The following is a 7974-nucleotide window of genomic DNA, read 5'->3' on the forward strand; positions in this document are numbered from 1 at the left end:
TTTTTTTTTTTTTTTTTTTTTATTTGGTTTTTTTGTTTTTCCTTAATGGTCTTGTCTAAAATAGAAAAAAATTTAAAACTTTTCAGTTGTTTTTAAAGGCTCCCGATGCATTTTGCTGTTTGAGCAGGTGGGAGACAATTGGAAATGTCACGGGAAAACGCCATCCAAAGGAGACATCCTAATAATTCATCTCCAGAAGGTGGATTTGCTGAAGACAAGAGCGTTTTAATCCTGTTCCGTGCAGCCACACTCCCTCTGCTGGAGTCTGCACAGACAACAGGCAGCTTTTAGTCACAATTTTAGAGATTTACAAATTTGGGTTACCTGGGAGGGCTCTCAGGAGCTGTTGCCGTTCTCCATCAGGGCAGGATGTGCTCACAGCCTCCTCCCTGCACGGCTGGGACTGTCCTGGGGACGTCGGGGTGAGCTGGAGAGGACATTTGGGGACGAGGTGGTGGAAGAGAAGCCCCTGACAGCAAAATTTTGGCTGTATCCCCTTCTGCTCACCCTGAAGCAGCCCATGACAGGTGCCAAAAGGATTTCCAGGGGGGCTGATGAAGTTAGGGGGAAAACCCCAAAAACCTGAAATAAGAAAGAGTGGAAAAAAAACGTGATTTAGGTGAAGTCTCCAACACAAACCCCTCAGCCTTGCAGCTCTGGCTCAAAGGCTGTACTCACAGATTTGGAAGATTCTTATTGGTGATTTTATTTATTATCATCAGTCCTGATGATTTATTCGAAGTGATGGAAGTGCAGTTTTTCCAACTGCTGCTCTTCTATCCACTTTTTCCAAAGGTTTGGGAAGAGTCTAGTTTTAGGTATGTGCAGTAAGATGGTGGATTTAGTTTTGGGGGCTCAGACAAAGTTATCCAGGAGAGAGCTTCCCTTTGGTGCCTGGGGAAAAAACTGGAGAAAAGGAGGTTCAGAGGAGACCCTGTGGCTCTGCACAACTCCCTGACAGGAGGGGACAGCCGGGGGAGTCGGGCTCTGCTCCCAGGGAACAGGGACAGGAGGAGAGGGAACGGCCTTAGGCTGGACCAGAGGGGGTTTAAATTTGATATTTGGGGAAAATTCTTCACCAAAATTGTTGTCCAGCCCTGGCACAGCTGCCCAGGGCAGTGTTGGAGTCCCCATCCCTGGAGGGGACATGGGTCAGTGGTGGCCTTGGTAGTGCTGGGAGAATGCTTGGACTGGAGGAACTCAGAGGGTTTTTCTACTCAAAATAATTCTGTCATCCTGTAACACCTCTGGACTCTCCCCAGCAGGGATGCAGAGCAAACTCTCCTGGCCAAAACTTTCCTAAGGACAGCAGGACAGGTCCCTTGGGGAGCAGCAGGAGGAGGGAACGTTGCTGCAGGACATCCAGGCCAGCCTAGAGCTGGGACAGGGAGCTCACAGGGCTCTGTACCCCTTGGAGCAAACCACTCGAGATAAAACTTTTTTGACAACATTTTTTTTGGTGCCTGGCTGTGAACAGAAGGTGTTCTTGAAGGCAACGCCCTGGAAGTGTCCAAGCCCAGGCTGGACAGGGCTTGGAGCAACCTGGGATGGTGGGAGGTGTCCCTGCCCATGGAATGAGCAGGCATTAAGGTCCTTCCAATCAAAACCATGCCATGATTTCTGCTTCCCACTCAGGATTTGGGGCTGATTGAGCTTGAGTCAAGCCCTACACCCACCAATTTCTCATTCTGAGCCCGGAGCTCTCCATGTTCGGTGCCCAGGTGGTGGAAAGGGGGTTGGGCTGAGGCTATCCGGGGGTTGGAGCAGATTTTGGAGGTCTGGGAGTGAAACTCGTCCCAGTGTTCCGCTGCCTGTCCCTGTTCTCCTCTCTGTCCCCTAGATGGCACCGGCTCTCAGCACATCAAATCCCCGATGAAAACCAGCAGGTTTTGGTTCCTGCGAAGGCTCAGGGCCAGAAACAAACACAAAATCCACCCTGAACATTTAAAAGGAAAGAGGAAAAAGCTACAATTAATTGCTTTTTTGGCTCGTACACTAAAAAAATCAGATTTCTAACCCTTGGCTGGCTGCTGCCTTTCTGCTGCTTTCTCTTCTGGTCCATCCCTGGGTTCTACATCTCCCCAAAATTCAGGAGACAAGGAATAAGTGGTTCCTTCTCCCCAGTTTGCTACAGTGGCACGTGGATATCTGGGGGCTTTGACAGACCCAGGCACACCTGGATCACTCCAGGAAGATATTTCAGTTCTTTATAATACTGGGAAGTGCAGGGGGGAATATTCCAACTCCTTTTTTAGTTTAAACCAAAGCAAGAAATCAAGGAGGGAAAATTACTGACAAAATCATCAGTTTGAAGATGCAGCCACCCTAAATAATCCCTTTTTCCATGCCCTCCGTGGCACAGGGCAAACCCACACATCACATCCCTGGGGCCTGGCTCTTCCTTGGACAGTTCATCCGTGAAATTTTGGGCCATCTCACATTTCAAGCCTCCTGCAAAGCTCCTGGCAGAGCACTGTGTGTGTCCTGGTGGGGAGGGAAGGACAGTGTGAGGGAAATTCTGGGTGTATTTGTCCCCACGTGACCCTCCCCAGCTCTGCACCAAATGGCACCAACATTTAAATCCATATTATAAAATCTGCTCTGAACAGGGGCACTTGGCACCTTGCAGAGGCTCATCCAAAAGAAATCCAAGCAGTGGCATGCAGAAGGTGCCAAACACATCCCTCCCACCCCCTTCCTGCTGCTCAGCACCATCCCCAGGGATCTGCAGGATCCCCACAGCTCCCAGAGGGCTCTGTTGGAGGACAACTGCTCCTCACCCATTTTTCTGTTCTATTTTGGGGGTTTCCAGCCTGTACAGGAGGGAGCAGCCCTGAGTTGGGAGAGGCTCAGTGCTCTGCTCTTGGCACATCCCAGAAGGCCCCAGGGCAGAGCCCGGAGCAGCTCCCACGGCAAAAATTCAGAGGCAACCCACATATTCGACAGTTCCCCCCCCAAATTAACACCACCCAAACTGCTCCCCCTTTTCCTGGGATGCTTTATTTAATTAAGGGGATTCTTTAGTCCATTTAATAATTGGGATTTTTTAAAAAAATAATATATAGATTTATATGAGGCATTGCTTTAGGGCAGCTGATGCTGATGAAGGCCAGAGCTGGAGGAGGAATCCCAGTGGAGATGCAGTGGCTGCAGACTAGGGACAAGTTTGCAGGCTCTGGGTTGTCCCAGATCCTGCTCTGAGACCCACAGAGCCATTCCCAGCCTCACCTCAGTCTCCTGAGGTCCTCGTGAGCTCCTCCAGGATCCTTGAGTTAAAGGAGGCTGGAGAACAACTGGATGCTGGATCCAAGCCTGGACCCTGTGGCAGGTAATAAATCCACTCCTTGGAGAAGTGGCTCATTCTCAGGCTCCCCAATGACAATATTCACCAGGATTTGGGCTCATCTCCAGTTTGGGTGATGCCAAGGAAGTCAGAGTCAGCTCCAGATGTTCCCAGTGCACCAAATCAGGTGGAAGGTGCAGTTATTCCCCATCAAATGATGAAACAACCCAATTTTTTAGCTCCCCAGACTCTCACGTGTCAGACACGTGCTCTTACAGTCACAGCTGAGATGCTCAAATGCTCCCCAGTGTGGGGATTGCACAAATATCCCCAGTCCCCAGAGAAACACCCTCGGCACTGGGAGAGAAACCCAGACTGTGCTGGGAACCTCAGATTAAAGAAAAAACAGGGATTGAGCAAAAAGTAGAAATATATAAACAGCAAATTTCTTTTTTATTTCCTTTTTAGTACAGAGATTCCTTATACAACCAAGTAATTCCCTCTCCTTCCTTCCCCCCACATGCAACTCTTATCGAAAGAAATCCTTCACTGGAAAATCAACACCAGATCAGGGACATGGGTTGGGACAGTCTCATTAGCAACTGCAGGGCCAGAAATCCCTGAACAGGGATCTCCCTCACTTCAAATCCTCCCTCAGAACCCTGGGACAAACCTCCTGGTCTCCCAACAGACGGATTTAACCAGTTACACATCATGGGGGAGGAATAAACCCAGCACTGCTGCACATCACTGGAAATCCACTCCATGCTGCAGGGAAAGGGGATACAGGGCTGGAGATGAGCTGGATCTTCCCCTGGAAGGTTTCTCCTCTTAAACAGGGCTTATCCTGCATTCACACTCCCTCCAGGGAAAGCAGGAGGGGAAAATGAGGGAATATTAAAGATATTTATGCATTTAGGATACGCCTTTCTCAGGTGAGATCATGGGGAAGGGGCTGGTTTGCATTAATTTGAGGGTGCACTTTGGATAAAGTTTGGGGGGTTTTACCAGCTGAACTGTTGCAGGTTTTAGTAACAGAATTTCTGTTTTCTGGGGTGACATCTCATAGGATCACGGAATGTCCTGACTTGGAAGAGACCCACAAGGATCACTGACTCCAGTCTTTCCTTTGTGAGGACAAGGTACAAATTCACACCAACAGAGAGGACAGGGAAAGGAGGGGGAAAACACCTCCAAAATAGCAGAGCCCTCAGTCACTGATTAAACCTGTGTGGTCCCACCATACATCCCTGCAGGCTAAACCCTCCCAGGGTCAATCAGCAGCTCCTCATTCCCCATGGCTGCTGTGCTTTGCAGCTGGGTCATTCCTTCTCCCATGGGAACAGATCCACTTGGACCTGCTGGGCATCTCAAACACAGCCCAGATCCAATGGACACATCCAACACATCCCAGTGGCTGCAGCTTCCAAATTTGGCCACTAAATGCCAGGATCATAATTAAGTTTTAATATCAGAAGTGGCGGAGGTAGGAGGAGGCTGCCAACACTTGGGCAGGCAAGGGAAGTTCTGCAGTGAAGGGCCTGGAGGACAGGACACAGGGAATGGCTTCCCACTGCCAGAGGGCACGGACGGATGGATATTGGGAAGGAATTCTTCCCTGTGAGGGTGGGGAGGCCCTGGCACAGGGTGCCCAGAGAAGCTGTGGCTGCCCCTGGATCCCTGGAAGTGTCCAAGGCCAGGTTGGACAGGGCTTGGAGCAGCCTGGGATAATGGAAGGTGTCCCTGCCTTGAAAGGGGTGGAGTAAAATGAGGTTTAAGGTCCTTTCCAACCCAACCCATTCCACGATTCCATGAAGACGTGAATCCCATAAAATCCTGCTGGTCCCAAATTTGAAAAATGTGATGCTTTGGACACCAGAGGGATGCCAGCAGAGCTCCCAGACAGGAGGGGGCATGGCCTGAGCTCTGTCAGTGCCATCACAGAGCCCACCCCCAGCTCTGGGGATGCTCAGGGCACCCAGGGCTGCATCTTCTGCTCCAGCCACCTCTGATCTCACCCCCACAGACACGGCAGAACCACCCAGGTCATCCAGTCATGGAAAACTTACCTAAAACAAGCATTCCACAACTCCAATTTTTGCTGCTGGGCAGATGCTGCTCCCAGCCCTCCCAAAAGCTGCCCCAGCACTGAAATCCATCCCCTCCCTACATGCTGAATTTGATTCAGAGGATTTCCTTCAGGCCCCTGATCCCGTCACAAAGATCTCACTGCTGCAGAGCTCCTAGTTCTCCGCATATGCTAAAAAGTGCCAGCATCACTCAGATCAGGAGGGAGAGACTTTACTTTCAAGCTGTTTTCCCCAACTCTTTGCATTTTGCTCCCCTTCTGCAGTTGCAGCAGCAGGAATTTGTCTCGTGGATGAAGAGCAGGCTCTCCAAGGGAGCAGCTCTTTGCAGGAGAGGCAGATGTGGAGCAGAAGGGAGCAGCTCCCCCAGGACAGGCTCTTCAATATTTAATGTGACATCAGAGCAGAGCCAAGCGATCCGAGCTCATGCAGCGTTTTGTACAAGGCAAAGAAAGACACAGCCAGGGAAGTGTGAAAGGAAAACACTCAAAAAGCCAAAGAGGGAAGTGCTAATTTGTGATTCTAAAGCTTGTACTGACACAACTCCCTCCCCTCTGCTCTGCCCACAAACATTGGTGGTTTTCTCTTTGCAAGCAGCACCGCAGCCATGAGTGGAGTGGCAGGGTTTGGTCCTTCAATGCCTTAATTAGACAGGAAAAACAATTAGAGAAGATGATCCTAACATTCACAGGCCTCATACAGGCAACAACCCAACCCCATCCCATTATGTTTATTTAGGTTGTTTTGGAAGCTTGGCAGATGAAAGGAGAACAAGTAGAACAGGGGCCATAAAGGACATTTCTGAAGATATGAGGAGGTGCAACTGCTGGACATCATTGCTGGAAATCGTTCATCATTGCTTGTCTGCCAAAGGAGCCCCAAGCAGCAGCCACTGGCAGCCACAGGCTCGGGTTCTCCAGGAATTCCCACTCAGCACCTGAGCACCATTTGCACAGTGGAAATTCCAGAGCCAACTCCTAGAATGGGCTGGGGAAGCAGAGGGCAGGGTCAGGAGATGACAGCAAACAGCTTGCACTGAGTTTTGGGGGAACAGACACAACAGAAGTGCTTGAGTCACCCCTGGCTCTGCCCATGAACATTCTAGGCAGGTAAAAACCCTGCAAAGGGCAGGTTCAGAATGCAACAAACGATAAAAATAAAGGTTGGAAAGGAGCAACATGAACGTGTGACAACGATGGCGTAGATGCCTGGTGGGGCACACTGGAAAACAGGAGCTGCTTCTGGTGATGTGACATCCCTTTGTTGTTGCTGAGAACTCCACAAACCCCTCACAAACCAAACCCTTCCCTCCCACCTCTGAACATTCTCCAGCTCACTCCAACTTTGGCAGAACTTCCTGCTCCTCCCAGGAGAGTGTCCAGCAGCAGCTCCTAAAGCAGCCAAATATTATGAGCAGGTTTCCAAATCTCAGTCTCTGGGTGCAGCTGGGGATGTGGAATTTTGGGGAAGAACCTACAACTGCACCTAAGTGTGGCCATCTACTCTGTTTCTTTCCAGAGCATCCCATTTCCCTGGATCATCAGGAAGCTCGTGCTGTGTCCCACAGCCCTGGGGCTCATCTTGGACCACTTCACCAGCAGCAGCTCTGAGCCAAACCAGCTGAATTCCCTCTACTCCATCCCCACCCTCTTGCAGCACTGATGCACATCCAAGCAGAGCTTGACATTTATTAAATAACTTCAAATGTTGGTGCCAGGGAGTTGGGGGCTGTTGCAGTGCAGTTGTCAGCTGTGCTTCCTAAGCAATCCCCAAAGTGCTGCACTGCTTGTTCAGCAAGTTCCACCTTTTCACCAACCTCCCTTCATTTACATGGACAAACACATCAAATCCCACACATGGCACGTCAAGGTCGTCTTGAAAAGCAACAAAATAAAAGTCTCAGACCAACAAAAGCAGTCAGGTACAAATCCAATTTTAATTGTCAAGCTCACTTCTAGCTCATACATTCAACACAAGGATCAAAAACTACAAGTTTGAGAGTAGAATTTTATTCTATCCCGAGTTTCTGATCGTTGTGGCAGCTGTCAAATGGCAACTTCCAAAATCCACTTGTTTCAGAAGCTTTTCCCCACCTCGCAATGCCAGGTGAACCCCACGGACTCTCCCAACAGCTCTTGACACCTTTCAGACTCAGTTCTTTGGCAACAGTTATACAGAGCATTGTGCGTATATAAAGAGCTTATAAGAAAACTTCTTTTACATTCTAATTGTCTTAAACCTTCACAGAAGTATTAAAGTGCTCAATCAACTCTGAACAAACCCTCCTTCCCTAGTCAGCTACTTCCTGGAAACGCCTGCACTTAAGTCAGCAAAACCAGAAGCAAACAAGAAGAGAAAAGGCATGGAAAAAAAAAAATAAACCACCTGCAGGATCATGAAAACCCTTTGAAGACAAGAGGCCTCGAGTCTCACATCTCCCTTCTACCCAAATATTGAGACATAGGTCCAAATGTTCAACAGTCCAAGCCAGCACAGCTTTTTTCTCCCGCTCCCTCAAGCTGTGCTGATTTCCCATCAGTTGATTCTATGGCCCCTGACTTCTGTAAGAACAAAAACCTGCAAAACAGACCCCTACTGATGCTA

This window comes from Sylvia atricapilla, chromosome 4, assembly GCF_009819655.1.
Source record: "Sylvia atricapilla isolate bSylAtr1 chromosome 4, bSylAtr1.pri, whole genome shotgun sequence".
In the NCBI taxonomy this organism is placed as follows: domain Eukaryota; kingdom Metazoa; phylum Chordata; class Aves; order Passeriformes; family Sylviidae; genus Sylvia; species Sylvia atricapilla.